Source organism: Corvus kubaryi, unplaced genomic scaffold (genome assembly GCF_017639235.1).
Source record: "Corvus kubaryi isolate FWS band 111438036 unplaced genomic scaffold, C.kubaryi_AGA036_p1.0 split1-65, whole genome shotgun sequence".
NCBI classification, from domain to species: Eukaryota; Metazoa; Chordata; class Aves; order Passeriformes; family Corvidae; genus Corvus; species Corvus kubaryi.
This window is the reverse complement of record NW_024582080.1, coordinates 5,752,975-5,769,969: the sequence shown is the minus strand read 5'-3', so window position 1 is coordinate 5,769,969 and position 16,995 is coordinate 5,752,975. Positions and strand designations below refer to the sequence as shown.

General features: G+C 39.1%; 1 protein-coding gene across 2 annotated transcripts in view; it reads right to left on the bottom strand.

Moving 5' to 3' along the window:
• STARD13 (StAR related lipid transfer domain containing 13) overlaps positions 1–12,156 on the bottom strand; it is a 324,425-nt gene extending 312,269 nt beyond the window's left edge. The window contains exon 1 of one of the 2 annotated variants that reach the window (XM_042014115.1): positions 12,066–12,156. The gene's annotated coding sequence lies outside the window, so the exon portion shown is untranslated. The remainder of the gene's footprint in view (positions 1–12,065) is intronic. The other variant, XM_042014111.1, reaches the window with a different exon arrangement.
• Between the last annotated feature and the right edge of the window lie 4,839 nt (positions 12,157–16,995).

Here is a 16,995-nt window from a genome sequence, read left to right as displayed (position 1 = left end):
TTATCATAGCTGCTCTCTCTTCATGTCTGGAAGTTGGAAAAAGGAACAAAATCAAATGGAGTCACATGCTGGAACTTCTTTACTGGTCAAGTTATATTGAGCAGGCTCAAGTCAAATACCTGTGATAATCAAATGAAAATTTAATAATTTCTAAACAGTAACAGACATTTCTTATTGGGGAATGATTTTCAAAGCTCTTGTTTTTTAAATTTTATTTGTTATTCTAAAAGCTGAAGGGTTGAACATTTTTCATCTGGTTTTGCCATTTCCAAGTTTTGAGACAAACATTGAAACTGAGTTAAATTCTAATGAGGTTAAACAAATTACTACTTGTTCGACTAGTTTGAAACTCCTAATGTAAATGAAGTTAGACAAAAATTCCTATATTTGTTGACAAAAGAACCTTCGAATCAAAAGCAATATAAAAAACTGATCTCCATGTCTACATTTGGCAGATTATTTTCCTTTATTTGTCTAAGGAAATTATGATTTATGTGCAAAAAGGAAGTTACATTTGCAATTAATGAGCAAACGGAAGAAAGCGGGGCAGGGAGCTTTGCTAGCAAAAAAAAAAAAAAAAAATTTTCTTCGCCAAAGGCTGCTCACCAAGGCGAGCTCTGCCACCTCGTGGGCTGCAGCCCTTTTACAGGGCAGCGACCAGGGTTGGGGGCAGGAGAGCAGGAAGTAGTTAGTATAGGGAGCCGTGGGTCTGTGAAAAAACCCAAACAGCCCAGTATTTAAAATAAATTGTAGAAGGAATTTCAGTAACATAAGAGGTTTGAATCATAATTATTAAAATCAATCTCTCGTTGTAAAGGAAATTATGTCAACAGGGTAGCAAGGTGTATTGTTCTAGCTGACTTTTCCAACCAGTATTCCCAGACTGTAGCTTTTAAAGCAGCACTAGATATAGTGCAGATACTCAGTGTCTGTATTACTGGGTCCATGCAAGTCCCAGCTCCCTGCAGGAACAGCAGCTGCTGTGCCCCAGGCACAGGGCCTGGCGCCCTGACCCACAGGTACACGAACCTGTACGGACCACAAAGCATCACGGGTTGCACCCTGGCAGGCAGAGGTAGGGGCAGTCCTAGTCCAGCTTTGTGACCCAGATATGCTTCTTTTGTAGATGTTTGTTATTTTTTTCTAACAGAAGGTCACAGAGCTATGCAAATTGCTGGTTTTTTCAGTTTGCTGACCTAAATAGAAACCTGAATCAAGTTACAAACAAACAATGAAAGTCCATTCTCTCTTGCGAAATGATGAGCTGGAAAAATAGTTTGGATCAACCCACAAAACTTCATTGACTGACAAGAGTAATCACTAAGCAGTTGAAAATACAAGCTTGGTGATTTCCATCTGAGATCATTATTTAGTGGATGTTCCTTTTCAGAAATGTTGTGCTACTCTGACTTGCATGTTCAGGGAGGAAAAAAACCATTACCAAATCAAGGCAAAATCAGCACATACTCTCAGTGGCCCCCAGTTTTAGCATGTTCCTTATCCAACAGCTCTACTTGAAGGTGCACAGACAGTTTTGGTCTGTGACTCGAGATCCTAATTGTGACCTTCTTGGCTGGCAGCATCAAATGAAAAGGACTGCTGGAGAAGTGTGGGGAGACCCCTTGTTGTACGGTGGTTCCAGTGTTACCTCAAACAACGATGTCGTCTGGTGACATAAATACAGCTGTCACACTCACATATATGCTATTTTAGCCATGTCAACCCACCAACAGTTTGCAGGTAACCTATCACTAGAAGAACAAATAGATTTTTAATATTTAGTTTAACCATTTAAACTGAAAAGCCATGAGAAATAAGGAAGAGGAAAATGTCCATGAAAATGCCACATTTACAGGGACTAATCTTTTTATTGCAGAGTTTGACTATTATTGCCTAAACAAACATGCTCAGCTCTCAAAGGAAGTGGTTCCTTTGTCATTTCTCTGTGACAAAACTAAAAAAAGAATGAGCTTGAAGAAAATTCTCAGCTATATCCACAATGCTTTGATCACTTAGGGGTCATTTCCAAAGTATGTTGAGAACTTCAAACATCAGGTGCTTTTGGGAATTGTAACAACTTGTTATAAGACAAATCTCTGAATTTCGAGCACTTGACAAATGGCTAATGAAAATAAGAAGCTAACGGTGATGTGTACAAAATATATGGCTCAATTTTTTTTCTCGAGTGACCAAGCACATAGACAATTTTGCCTGAATTACAGGATGTCACTGTGATAGAGCTAAAAAATAAGGGGAAAAAATGTGCATTTCAACAGATGTTAAACAATATACTTGGAATAACATTTATCTATTGTATATTTTACATGATAAATTAAAGATACTGAAGCATCAGAGATTCCAGGTGACTTTGCTATTACAGCTGCTTTAGTGTTGAAGGCACATAGAATAGTTAGAGTAGCAATACATAGGGAAGATGTGATTCTGCTTCATTTATTGATGAATCATACTTCCTTGATGGGGGCCAGAAACTAACCACGCTTCTATGATGATACAAAAATAGGAAACTCTATCTTTCTACTAAATACTTTTCAATAAGCAGTGCTTTTTTTAATAAAATAGTCATACGAATTCCTGAGGTCATCCAGATTTTACTGTTAACCGTCGAGGGTTTACATGACCATTTCTTGCATTTATTTTTATAAGGTTCATTTAATGGTATGACTGATGAGATGGTTTTGAGGGTGAAAAAGTCATGTAAGTAGCTTGGATAAGGAATACAGATATTTGTTTACCATTAACCTGTGGCAGCAAGAACAAGTCTCCAAGCAGTGGAGCAGAAAGTTAAAGATCTCCTGTATGACCTGACAAAAACTTATAATTTGATTTCAAGTGAAGAAAAAAAATCCCAAAGAGAGCCTTTTTCTTTCCTAGCACCACTAGCAGAGCATTATTACATACAGGACAGTTATATTTTTAATAATCAGTATACATTGTATTTGTAGTCACTGAGATTTAAACAAAGGGACCTGCTGGCTCCCCAGATACGTGGAAACAGCAAGCAATGGTCTAGTTCTCCCTCTGCATTCTGTCAGCAGTTGTGTGACTCCTACCTTTCTCCCCTCAGAAGGACTGGCTGCTCTAGGAAATACGATGTGTCACTGGACCCTTTAAAACATGGCCAGTATTCACCACCATAACATTCATATGTAATGGGATTATTTTAATCTTGGAAGCAGAGGCACAGCAAGGCAGATTATTTGCATCTTTTCAAGGTGGTTAGGACCAGGAGCAACCTAGATTAAAATTACTGAAATTCAACATCTCTGTGGTGGTTTCAAAAGGAATTTGATGGACTGCTTCCTTTGGTTGTTGACAAGAATCCACATCATAGAACCGTCCCTGAATCATACGAGTCTGATACCTTAGTCCAGAGAGAGAACAGCAGAGAAATACAGAAAAGGGTCTCAAAGGGCCCACAACACACTGCCTTGTCTGACTGCAGAGAGGCTCGATTCTGTTTGGCTTGAGGAAGTGAGGCAATGCCTGCAAGAGGTAAAGTCAGGACCAGAGAAACACACACAGCTGCAGCCAGATTTGTATCACTTTATGATAGTGATTTCCTATGGGGAAATGACCTGATCATTCAGGGCAGTGCAATAAAATCTGTTCTGTACTATAGATGAGTACTTAAATTTTTGTTAACATTTGAATTCTGCCAAAGTAGGAAGCTCCTCGTGCTGCACATTATTCTTATGTCAGCCATGATAATAAAACATCCACCTCCTGAATTTTTTTATGAGCAATAATTTATTTTTACAATAAAAAAGCACTTTAGATTATTTTTAAACAAAAACAAACCTGTGAGTATATGAGTAGCAGCAGCTATAGCAGAAGGATCTAATTTGTTTTTCTCATCCAAAACCTCATGAAGTGTAATTTTTCTTTTTCACATCCCTGTGCTGTTCCAAACACCAGTTTATAGAGCTTACAAATGCATTTTCCTTTGGTATGTATTCTCCTGAGAGTCTCAGACAATTACAGTAAAAAATAGAAGCATCAATTGCAATCTTTTTGCACAGCATGGTATTACTCCTGCCGAGGTTTTAATTTGCCCAGACACTGCATATATCAGCAGATTTTCAAAATTACATTATAAACTGATATTTCATTTGGCCTAAAATTCAGCTTAGTTTCTCGTCACACCAAGGTTTCCCAGATACCAAAATCAGTGTGATTCCCAAGCTCACAGGCAAAGGAACTTGGGATTTGGAATTCAGGAGTAATTATGGAGTCTTGCTAGACTGGGGAAGCAGCAAGGGGCTAAAAAACCTGCTCTGCACATCACACTACCACCACCAGCAGAAAGCATTAGAGTTAGACACAAGACAATATTATATCTTGGCATAGAGGGGAAGAGAACAGGGATGGAAACCAGTTGAAGAAAAATCTCCCACCTATATTTCTGTTCCTTGCCTTTGCTATCTTGTCTAAGCCAAATTTTTCAAAGCCATCTCCTGTTCTCTGCAAAATCTGTGGAGATTTTACTCTACTTGCAGTGACATGAAGACTGCTCGAAACATCCTCCATTCAAATCAGTGGGAACCCTTGAATTTACATAGATTTGAATTCAATTGCACCTTTGCATTTGCTTTTAATATAATAAAGAATTCCTAGCTGAGGGAGCTGGGTTTGTTTAGTCTTGAGAAGAGCAGGCTCAGGAGGGACCTCACTGCTCTCTACACTTCCTGAAAGGAGGCTGTAGTGAGGTGGGGGCCAGTCTCTTGTACCATGACTGCAGTGAGAGAACCAGAGGAAACGGCCTCAAACTGAGATGGGGGAGATTCAGATTAGATAACAGAAAAAATTTTTACTGTTATGGAGGTCAGGCATAGGAATAGTTTGCCCAAGTATGTGGTGGATCCACCATCCCTGGATGTGTTAGGGAGGCATTTGGATCTGGCACTAGGTGATCTGGTTTAGTGGCCTAGGGGTTACAGTGATAGAGCTGGGTAGATGATCTTGTAGGTCTCTTGATGAGTCTATGATTCTATAATTGTATGTCATTAATGAAGATATCAAATAACACTGGTCCTAGTACAGAACCCTGAGGGACAACACTGACATCCATCAGGATTCTGAGCCGTTGACCACTACCCTCTGGATGCAACCTTTCAACCAATTCCTTATCCACTCCACAGTCCACCTACCAAATCCATCTCTCTCCAATTTAGAGAGAAGGATGTTGTGTGGGACCGTGTCAAAAGCTTAACAGAAGTTCTGATAGGTGATATCCATAGTCCTTCCCTTGTCCACTGATGTAGTCACTCCATCGGAGAAGGCCAATAGGTTGTTTAAGCAGAACTTGCCCTTGGTGAAACCGTGCTGGGTGTCTCAAATCATGTCCCTGTCCTCCGTGTGCCTTAGCACAACTTGCAGGAGGATCTGTTCCATGGCCTTCCCAAGCACAGAGGTGAGCCTGACAGGTTGCTGGTTCACAGGGTACTCCTTTCTAACCTTTTTAAAGACAGGTAGGATGCTTCCCGTTTTCCAGTCACCAGGAATTTCATCTGACTGACATGATTTCTCAAATACGAGAGTGGCTTGGCAACTACACCAGCCAATTCCCTCAGGACTCTGGGATGCAACTCATCAGGTCCTATAGACTTATGAACAATCCTCAAGTGGTCATGAACGTGATCTTCTCTTACAGTCAGAAGCACTTTGCTCCCCCAAAACACGGTGTTTCCACCCAGTTTCAAATCACCTTTCACGATAGGCAAATGTGATAACAATGACACTACAGAAACTCCTGCTCCAAATGAAACTGTCCAAAAGAAACACTGTGTAATAGAAGTAAATCATAGTGATTCTGAGCAGGATCTGAAGACAGCCACATAACACAGTACAATCATAAAAACTGGAAAAAGAGCTACATTGTTCATTTCCTTCAAGGAATTTTCTGAGTCATGTTGTCTTGAAAGGTTCCATGGGTTAATAGTTCATGGAGAAGTGATATGAAAAACTTCCGATGCTGACTATTTGACTACAACAACAAGAATTCTTAGGCTATATGTTGTTAATGGAGTGATTTTAAAATTCAGGATTTCCTCATATGACATATAGAAAACAAAGGTGACATTCAGCCAGATGAAGAATAAAGCAACATTTAATTGGAACACACTTTGGAACAGAACAAATAATCAGTCCTAAGAGCAGCTCTACATTAATTGCAAATGCAAATGCAAATGCAAATTTAAAAAAAGTGTTATTACTTCCTTAACTCTTATCTTCTGCTCAATACCTTGAAAATATTTCTAAAGAAACTTGTAACTTTTACAATGCTGACAAAGTGTAAATTTTGCTAATTACACCTGACCTCCTCCTTGGCAATCCTAATAAAGATGACTGAATTGCAGAATAACTTATTCTAGCATGCCTGTGTGTTTCTTAGTTACCTACAAAATAATTCAAAGAATTAAAAAACATAAGATTCTAAATTAGAAAGACAGTAGATCAACAGATAAAATCTTGTTTCAATCTCTGTTCAATATCTGATACTGAAAGATGAAGAAAAAGTCCTGTTTTTAACCACCCACCTATTTATCAGTTACTGCATGGGAAGAATGATTCTTTCTGATCTTTTTGGACAATCTGCTTACTCTTTGATGTATAAGACATTAATAACTTTATTTTTACCTTTTTAATAAATTTAATGGGCAATAATTAAGTTTACATAAATAATTAATCAACAGTGTTTGATTGTTGAAAACAAAAAACCTTTGGACAATCCCTTTATTCTGAAGTCAGGATGACTGACACCAGCATGTACAACAGGGGAACAGAATGCATGGTGCTATTATGATGAATGATGTCAAGAACCGGCACCATATGGCGTTCAATGATAAACACAAGTTGCAAAAACAAAAGGGAGAGGAGAGCAGTGAGAACACTGACACTTTACCTGAGGGTGCTTCTGTAACATTTAACAGAACAGCTGGATTGCCCAAGACTGGATATTTCATTATATTACTAAACAGATTGCGAAGTTAGTAAGATTTTAAATCTAGTAAATCAAAGTTCCTTTGTACATTATAGATAAAATTCTGAACCTATGGAAATCAACAGCAAAAGAACTATTTCCTTCACTGTGATAAAAATCCCTCCCATTTCTATATTGATTTAATAATTAAAGCTTTTGATACTACCAGAAACTTTAATGGTATCATCTTTTAAGTTTACATATCTGACTTTTCTCGGGGGTTCTTTGACTACAGATACAGGATGACCAGTACAGCTGATCTGCTGCCTTCTGAAGTCAGTGGAAGGTCTCAGAATTGTTTTGACAATCACCAATTTAATAAAAACAAGTATCCTGAAATTATAGTATACCTCCTAGAACAAGGTGGAGACTTCAGATGTCTATTAAAAATAAATGAAAATATCTATTAGAAAGAGAAGCAAATTTTCTGTTTATATGTTTAGCATTAACAAGATTTAGATAAGGTACAGCATGCAAGATAAACCCAGTGATATGGTCCTGAATGTATTTCACATCTATGTCTTTGTCTTTTTACACAGTCTTAAACATCTAGTGCCTAAATAAGCTTGTGAGTTCACACTTGTATCTATGCTTAAATAAATTTTCCTCTGTGATACTGCTATAACTCATTTACCCTTATCATGTTCTCTCCTTGTTGTTTATTAGCACCATTTGTTATGTCGCATTTAAAATTAGATTGGGAGATATTTGGGGGAGGAATCATTAGCAGGTTGCAATCAGAACTCTAATTATGCTGCTACTGGAGGGTGCTGAGGAACCCATAGCTGAGTGAACAGATGTACTCATTTTTAATAGGGGAAGTCATGTCATAGTAAATTACAGCTCTATTTTCTAGAATATGGGCCTATTGAAGGATTTGCAGGTAAAAAGTGGTAGCAGAGCTGAAATTGAAAAGCCGTGACATATCTGACACGCTAAGTGCAGACACTTCATGCTGCTGCTCAGACACTGCACACTGATGCAGAATGCAAATAGGCGCAAGACTTCTTCCACCGGGTACGAACAAAGCTTTAGAAAGGCAGACTTTCTGGAATAGATAAACAAAGTGCTGACAGGAAAAGTTATAAGAGAAAGGAAGGTTTTTTTTCCCAGCAGTGTTAAAGAATTACAGCGGCTTTTTCTGGGGGCAAGATAATTTACAAGCAGAAGCACTAATGGCCTAAAAAGCCAAATTTCTGCTTCCTAGAAGAAATAGTCTGCTCTGGCTGAGTGGAAGAATGACAAAAAAGTTAAAGAAGAGCCTACTAAGCTAAGCAGGAAGCTTACGGTGACAAAAGGCCCTAGGTCTGTAGATGGTGAAAAAATACATGACTTGATCCTGTCTGGTCTAAATCCCCACAGAAAGTAATGGAAAAATAATGAACAGTCCGAGGAGCAGACTCTGTATGTCTTGAGTTCACTGGATGCATGCATAGTGACAGAGATGAGACTGAAGATAAATATGGGAGAGCACTGCAGCTGGACCTGACAACTCCAGCTCAGAATCCTGGCTCTCACCGCAGCCACAGAGTATAAAACTGGGGCAAATATAGAGTGGTAATTTCCCTGGACATTCTCCCAAACTCCAACAAAGCTGTTTTAGGGGCTCTCTGTACCAGATGTAACTTCCACAAAGCCAGTAAACATTGCGGCTTTTTCCTCTGTTGAGTTTATGAGGCCCTAAACTTCTGTAAACTTTTAGCCTCCCCAGTATCCTGTGTAAAGGACTTCTGTGTGAAGAACCACAGTCTTCTTGTTTTGAACCTTTGAAAGTGCTACTTTGAGTTCATGCCCCTCAGTTCCCAGAAGCAACACAAGCAGTCTGCTTCCTGTGCTGAAGGTTTTCCAGGAGGCCCTCAGAAGGCTGGCCAGTGAGCACTGTTGCTAGGGCCAACAAGTCACATGAGACTCATGTTCCTTTACATTGGTAAGTGATAAAGGCCAAAGAATGTGTGTCAGCACTATATCCCTGCTCACACTAGCCAAGACTAAGCATGTTCCTTGGCATCATTTTGGCCCATTCTAACTAACACTTCCTAAGCCAATGCCAAGGCACACTCTGAAGGACAGCATGTGCTATTTCTAACAGGCAGCATAGAAAGACTGCACCATGTCTGGCTTCCTTCACCCTATCCCCTCCTCCAGCACTGCCCTAGCAGGCCCTTCATGCCCCAAAACATGCCATACGCACTCATGTCATACCCCAGGATATGTCATACATATGTTCACTTCATGCTATGAAAACTTTACTCTGGTGGGATGCAACTCAACCCTCACTTCAGCATGTCCCATGGATGGGAACAAACATTTTGCTGTCTTCCTCCATAACCTTTGGTGACAGCTCATCTAATTTACTGAGAGTGGCCACTCTCTGCTTTGATTTACAGGTGTTTGCTGTGATTAGTAAGTAAAGGCCACTTGCACTAAGTAGAACTGTACAAGTTGGTGTAGCCTTCCAGACATGATCTGCAGGTAGTATGTCTAGAGCACTCCCGTGGAACCCACAGGCCCAGGCCTGAAAAGATGTAGTGGCAGCCAAAGAGGCAAGATACACTGATCTTGCTCTTTACCTCTTTCCTATCAAGCTTATCAACTTATCTTCAAGGTACAAAGAATTTATCACAGTTTTGACCTCTGATACAGATGTCTAATTAGCCGTCACACAAGGATATTGCAGACTGATAAAAGCAATGACACTTAAGTGCAGACGACATAGTAGAAAAAGAACAGGTTCCAGAAAGGAAAAATTTGTAGGAGGCAGCAAAAGTCATAGCCTGTGCACATGTACTTTGAATGCTACTCATAGCCACAGCACCTCTATAAACAACTGACTTAAAGAAGAACCGTTTATAAATCAGACGGTCCCTCATTAGGTAATTTTAAAAGGATGTAAATTGTTAGCCTGTGCACTTTATTTCTCTGTCACAAACAGTGCAGTCACATATGTGCAGCTAGAAAATAATCCACAAATTTTTACAGCTGCATATCTGAAGGATGAACTTAATGGTTCTTCAAGGCCTGCACACATTGATGGTTTAAGCTGATTCTTCCAGATGAGAGACATTTGAGGCAAAACAGAGTAAGAGCACAGCTTTGCCATGAATACAGCAAATCATTCATATGAACTCAATTCTATTTGCACTAAAGTTTGAAAAGGGGATCTTCACACAGTTGAAAATGAGTTCTCTTCACCGTAAGGAAGTGTAAATTCAGACAGATACCTGAAGAAGTGGAAGGACAAAACAGATGAAGAGAACAAAAGCAAAATATCTAATCTACTATGTCTTATCTTCCTTAAATTCAACATCATAACAGACTGTTCCTCAAGGTGTGTTTAGCATTTAGACCTGGGTTCTGCATTGCTGACTTAAAAAAACCCCACTAATTTTAAAGGGTCCTTGTGTAAGAAATGTAAGAATCAGAGGAGTGATCAGAAGACCTCATGATACTGTCCTTGTTTTTGTTTGACAAAAAAGAAAAGCAGCAGTTTTGTCCTTATAGCGTTGTAATGTTGAAGAACAGAAAGTCAATCACTTAATCTCAGCTGGTGAAACCTTCCAGCACAAGGAGCTCTGGGACTGTGGTTCATTCCCATAGACATCAATAGCAATACAGCTGTATGAAGACCTATCAATACTAATAGCTTTTCATAGTGGGTATTGCTCTGTGGTAATTTTCTAAAACCTCAGTTACCTAATAGTGTTATGTGCATAAGTCTCCTGTTACCAAAGGTGCATAAATCTGTGGTAAATGTTTTTCAAACTAAATTTCTACTCCGGATTCCCTTTGTCATTTTGTATTGGACATTTTAATGTATAAAACCAGGAAATGTAGCATGATGTAGCTTGTTATGTTTGTTATGGATATGTTTATAACAGAAACACATTTACAGTGAGGATGTGAGAATACCCTGCTTTTAAGATTCTACCACGAACAGGGCTGGCCTCAGATTAGCTAGTAAATCTGAGTAAACCTCTGATGACTGGCTGACATCAAAACAAAACTTGAAAGATTAGCAAAATTTACTGAAACTGATACTGAACTTTAGACAAAAGCTCTTCTGAAAGTGGAGAGTCTGGAGAAAACTAGGAAATTCAGAAGCTTTGGTATGTCCATTTATTCAACAAAAATGCAATTACAAGGGAAAAGACAAATTAAGAGACATGAGCAAGACTGCTGTGGCCTGAATAAAAGATTCTACAAGCATAAGTTGTTGATTTTATAGGAGATGAAATTATGATAGCCAAGATGTGAAATATTACTGTGTTCATAAAACACAGTATGTGTTATAGGACCTTTGAGTTTCAGTAAATTTATGAAAACCATGATTAGGACAAACAATGTGTTCTGCCAGTGGCACAGGATAGATACAGGTTTGGGTAACATTGTTTTCTAGTAATTTACTTCATAGGAATGCAACAGAAATCTGATTTTTACGTGTCACATTTATTGCCATCTTTGGAAATACACCAAGATATTTTCAGAGGTGTCTGAATTTAATTTATTAGCATTCTGGGAATTCACATGAGCTGAGACATTTATCATTAAGAGAAAAACTTAAATTTAAAAAAAAGTTATAAAATGTTAGAAATCTAGAAATCACTTACTATCCTCGCCACATTAGTTATGATATAACAGGCAAAGGTATCTAGGATGTAACTTCTTTCCTGTACAGACAACTAATTTTTTGCAAAAGTGCATTATTTTTCATGACATTTTCATTGTAAAAGTAGCTCAAGTCAATAAAAAAATTTCTAGTTTAAGTCCTGATGAGAATGGAAGCAAAATGCCTACATTTAAAAATAATCCTTAGTCCATTGTCAGCAACATTTACCCTTGACTAGAAAGAGATAAAAAATATCATATCAGCATCATCACAAAATTGATCCCTAATTACTTGACAAGCACCCATAATTCTTCATATATTTACCTATCTGAAACACATAATTCTTGAAAGAGCTTATGGATTAGTTTCCATAAGGTACTTGTGTGACTTATGTAGAATACACCAAGAAAAGAATGCTGAATATTTCTTAACTTACTGAGTCATGTTCAGAACACTTACAGGAGACACAAGCTCAAATCTGAAATCCTTCGTGAACAAGAGCTTCCCTTCTGCTCCGGTTCTGTTATTGCAAAATGCAGGCTGGTGGAAACTGAAAAACATAAGTATGTGTTTTAGTCAGTGACTTATGAATCTCTGGGGGAAAGACTTGAAATACATATGAAAATAGCCAATGGATTTTGTGGAAGGATGGCTGCAAGAAAGAGGACATGAAACTTAAGAGTTGCTGCAAGCTCAGCAGCTAACCACAAGAATGAGCAAGGTCAGCATGACCGTGAGCCTGCCTGCTAGACAGAGATAGGATCTTGTGGTCAAGCTAGACAAGGATGTGAGTTACAGCCCTAACCACAGCTGGGCAGAGCTAAGAAAATGTAACTTTTAAGAATTATCCAATCAACTAAGGACAACTATGATTAGCTAATAAAGCCAGCTATAAATGTAATTGCAGAATCACTAATAAACAAAGCTTGCCTAACAATCATATCAATTGTCCGCATCTTCCCTCGTCCTCCGCAGGATTTTAACAACACCTTCAGTAGAAAAATGGGCATGTGTTCAACATAGCTGTAGTTCACCTGAAGAATGGATCCGTAACTCTACATGTCCCCAGACATGTTTGAATTTATGTTCAGGCTATTTAAACAATGTCAACAGCCTCCTTATGTTTTTCTATTATGATTAACTATGCTGCTGTAAATCTTGCTTTAAATGTGTAGCTGGACAATTCTTAACTGTTTGGAAAAAAAGTCTCAGGTTTGCACAGCCATGCACAATTGAGGCCACAGAGGGCATACAAACAGCAAGACACCTCACCTTTCTTTCTTGTCTTCTCCAGGTGCATTAGAGACGAGGGAAGCTTAGCAGGGTCTGGTTCTTAGCAGCAGGATTTGGAACATGAAGAAGTATCAATTAAATCAGAACAAGTGGCCTGAGTGGTTTTTTTTTAATACATCTAATTATTTTCACCTTTCCACATCTTTATGAAAGGGCTTTTTTCAATCTTTTCCAGATGGACAAATGTACAAAAGACTTTACTGTAATGACTGATGCACAGAATGTATCCTCCAACTAAATATTAACTCCATAGAATTTTCCAGAACACACGTTCAGTGGTTCTGAAGAAGTATCTTCTTACACCTTTTTTGCCTCATCCTTGCATGCAAAACTTCTATAAGGTTTTTATTACTTTAATTTTCCAGATTAAATAAAGGATTATAAAATAAGCCATCAGACTCTTGAAGAAAAAGGATTTCTTGCTTTTACTTCTCTTATAATGAAGTAGCTTCTTTGGTGCTGCTGATCTATATGAGATAGGCTTATTTTAGATTTTTATTTGGCTATCACCATTAGTGTTGTTTCTTCCCCTGTCAGATTCAATCTGCGTGACATCAGCATGTCACCAGTAGAACAGATGTCACTTTATTATGGTCTTTTTTTTTTTGGCTTTGTAATTAGTGATCTAGTCTTCCTTGACATGCTACAATTTACTCGCAGCAATATAGGTGCTCCGATGAGGACAGGGGGACATAACCTAGAGTGATAGCCAACAGAGTGGCAGTGATCTGTTGAAATACTTCAAACTGAAAAGAAAAATCTATGTCACTCAGATAAACAGCCTGAAGGATCAAAGGATGCCAAATGTCTTCTGTTTGAAAAACACAAGTCATTGTTCAGCAAAATGGTACTTGGACCTTTTAATGGCTACTTGGATTGCTAGCACCAATCATGCTGTAGAAATATTTAGGTCAGTATAAAAACCCTCTAATTCGTTCTAATGTTTCAATAATTGGTTTAAAGCTGGTTAAAAATTATATATATATATTTATATGTACATATATATATACACACATGTATATATATATTTAGACTTAGGACCCAGGTCTTACAGTTTTGCTTCAATTTGGGTATAAGATGGAGCTTCTCTTACAGTACCTGACATTGTGTCACTTTCTAATAACATGGCTGCTGGTAGTAAGAGGCTCAAAATGCCATTTGCAGTTAAAATCTCTATTTTCAGTTATATTGTCTAGTTTATTCATGCAGAGAAGTCATTTTACCTTTTGACCTTTCTGCTGGACTGAACAAAATGAATGAAGACATATTCTAAAAGTCTTCGTGTTTGAGCGAATTGTGACTGCAGCTGAAATTGCCAGAGTCTCCCTATTATTCACATTAATTTATTTGTACTACAGTTGGCCAAACCATTCCATTTTAGATAGTTATTTCATTTTGTTTAGATTTATAGTGAAGTTAAAAAATTAATGAAGCAGAAAATCGAAGCATTGTAGAGCATTTTAATCAGATATAAAGTACCACAACTGCAATGCTTCATGCGGGCCCAGGTTTTAAAATGATAAGATTTTTACTTAACAAATTAATTTTGTTCATTTGCCTAATTACTTTCTATAGCATGAAATAACTGAAAGTTTAAGTATAAGCCCATGCTTAAACGCATAGCTGAGGTAGGGCACAATTTCCAAGATTTTCTTCTCAGGATAAAAAGAAATCTTACGGAATTTTAATAATAAATAGAGCTAATAATAAAAAGAGCCTAAGGCTTTTCAGAGATGCTGTGTCTTCACTCCTTGATCTCTTCAGGAGCTGAAAGTATCTAAAAGCCTACTAGACTGAGTCCTACCTGCTTAAGTCTGACCTCATGCAAAAAGGATTTGTTTCCACTGGTACTTTAAAAACCCGGAATACCTGTCAGAGCACTTGCTGGAAGCTGGTATGAGTTAGCAAAAACTCTCTGGGGGCTGGAAAAACTGCATAGGTTATAAGGAGTTATCAAGAAGTTGTAATTAAGTTAAGCAACACTGATAGATGCTAGAAGAGCAGCACATCATTCAGAAATCATTAAAAAGCCAGGCAAATGAGCTAAAGATCTGAAAAAACATAAAAAGGCAAGTAATAAATACTGCTAACCAAAGAGAATACCAAACAAATTAATGGTCAGATTCAGAGATTACTTTGAAGAGCAGCAGGTATGGAGCAGAGAGAACAGACACGCATGAGGAACGCTGCAGACTCCAAAACGTAATTGTAGAAAATGGCAGAGGAACAGACCACCCTGTGGTGGTCGGTAGAAGATAAGCACTGGGTAGGATATTGCTGCTGCAGCTTTCACAGACTCAGTCATGTACCAGGGTGGTCCTGACAAAGCAGTACCAAGAGAATCAGAGAATCAATTAGGTTGCAGAAGACCTCTGAGGTCAAGTCCAACCTATGACTGAACACCACCTTGTCCACCAGACCATGGCACTGACTGCCACATCCAGTCTTTCCCTACACACCTCCAGGGCCAGTGACTCCGCCACCTCCCTGGCCAGAGCATTTCAATATCTAATCACCCTTTCTGTGAAGAATTTCTTTGTAATATCCAACCTAAACCTCCCCTGGTGCAGCTTAAGACTGTGTCCTCTTGTCCTGCTGCTGGTTGCCTGGGAGAAGAGGCCGACTCCCAGCTGGTTACATCCTCCTGTCAGGCAGTTGTAGAATTTGCTAATGCATGGCAATCTCTAAATAAAACTGATTAACGAATATATATGAGAGGAGGATGTAGCTATTTCAGACAAACAGGTAACACGGTATCGATGAAAGTGCTCTACTACTGAGTGCCCCCAGTAGGTTTTTGTGATCTTCATGAGTAATTCGACAGTCTAGGTTAGTGCAGCCATTACCTGCATTATGCTTTCTGATTGTGTGAATAAACGTGCACACAGACCTAATAAAGTATGAACAGCCACATAAACATTTCGTCTGATTTTTTTTTTCACAGAAATCATATAAGCAAAAAAATTAAGCTGACATATTTCACACTATGCATGTGTATAGATATCCATGTTTCACTACTTCAAGGAATTCTACTTTCAAATAATATCACTTGAGCATATGCTTCATTTATTAGGGCTACAAGGCAAAGAGACAAAATGAGACTGTGTCTATTACAAACATATTTGTTGTGCAATTCTCTGCATACATGTTCTGTATATACACAAAGCCACAAACACAGATGGACCTTAAAAATTCACTGTATGATGCATAGATTACGGGCAACTCATTAATTTATAGTGAGGCTGCTAAAGAAGTTTTTGAGAAAGTGAAGAAAATCCGAATCCTTCTGAAAGCTGTTTTTGCCATAAAACAAAGTAAAGTAAAAGAACTGGCGCAGGACATAGTTTTTAAGGATAAAATGGCAAGATGAACATCATCAGATTACAGTGGATGTTATCAAGAAGAGGACAGCAATGGCTCCACCAAATAACAAAAAATAAACACATGCCTTTTTAGGTGTTGTGGGCTTTTGGAGAATGCACATTCCAAATTACCGTCTGATTGTAAACTCCCTTGACCAAGTCGTTACAGTCTTAAGCTGCTCCGGGTGAGGTTTGGCTCAGACACTATGAGGAATTTCTTCACAGAATGGGAGATTAGACATTGGAATGGGCTGCCCAGGGAGGCGGTGGTCACCATCCCGTGGAGGCGTTTAAGGAAAGACTGGATGGCACTCAGTGCCATGGTCTGGTTGAGTTGGTGGTGCTGGGTCATAGGTTGGACTTGATGACCTCAGAGTCTTTTCCAACCTAACTGATTCTGTGATTCCTTGAAGTGAGCCGGAAAAGGAAAGATTTCAGATGGGGCTCGGAGGGTTCGCTGCCCCGACGGGGAGCCGGCGTGCTGGCTGGGGCTGGCGGGCAGAGTTAAATTCCTGCGCAGTGCCTGGTAAGGGGCTCTTTGGTCAAAGCCCTCAGGGAACGCAGCGGCAGCCGCTGCCAGGCCTCAGCGGTGTGTCTCTCCCTCCGGAAAGGGAAACCCCCCAGCTCTGGCGCAGCCCGGGCGGGCGGCGCTGCCCAGGCCGGGCTGGGGCGCGGCCGCCGCGCTTCGCTGGGGGAGCCGCGGGGGCGGGGCCGCCGCCGCCGGAGTTTGTCCC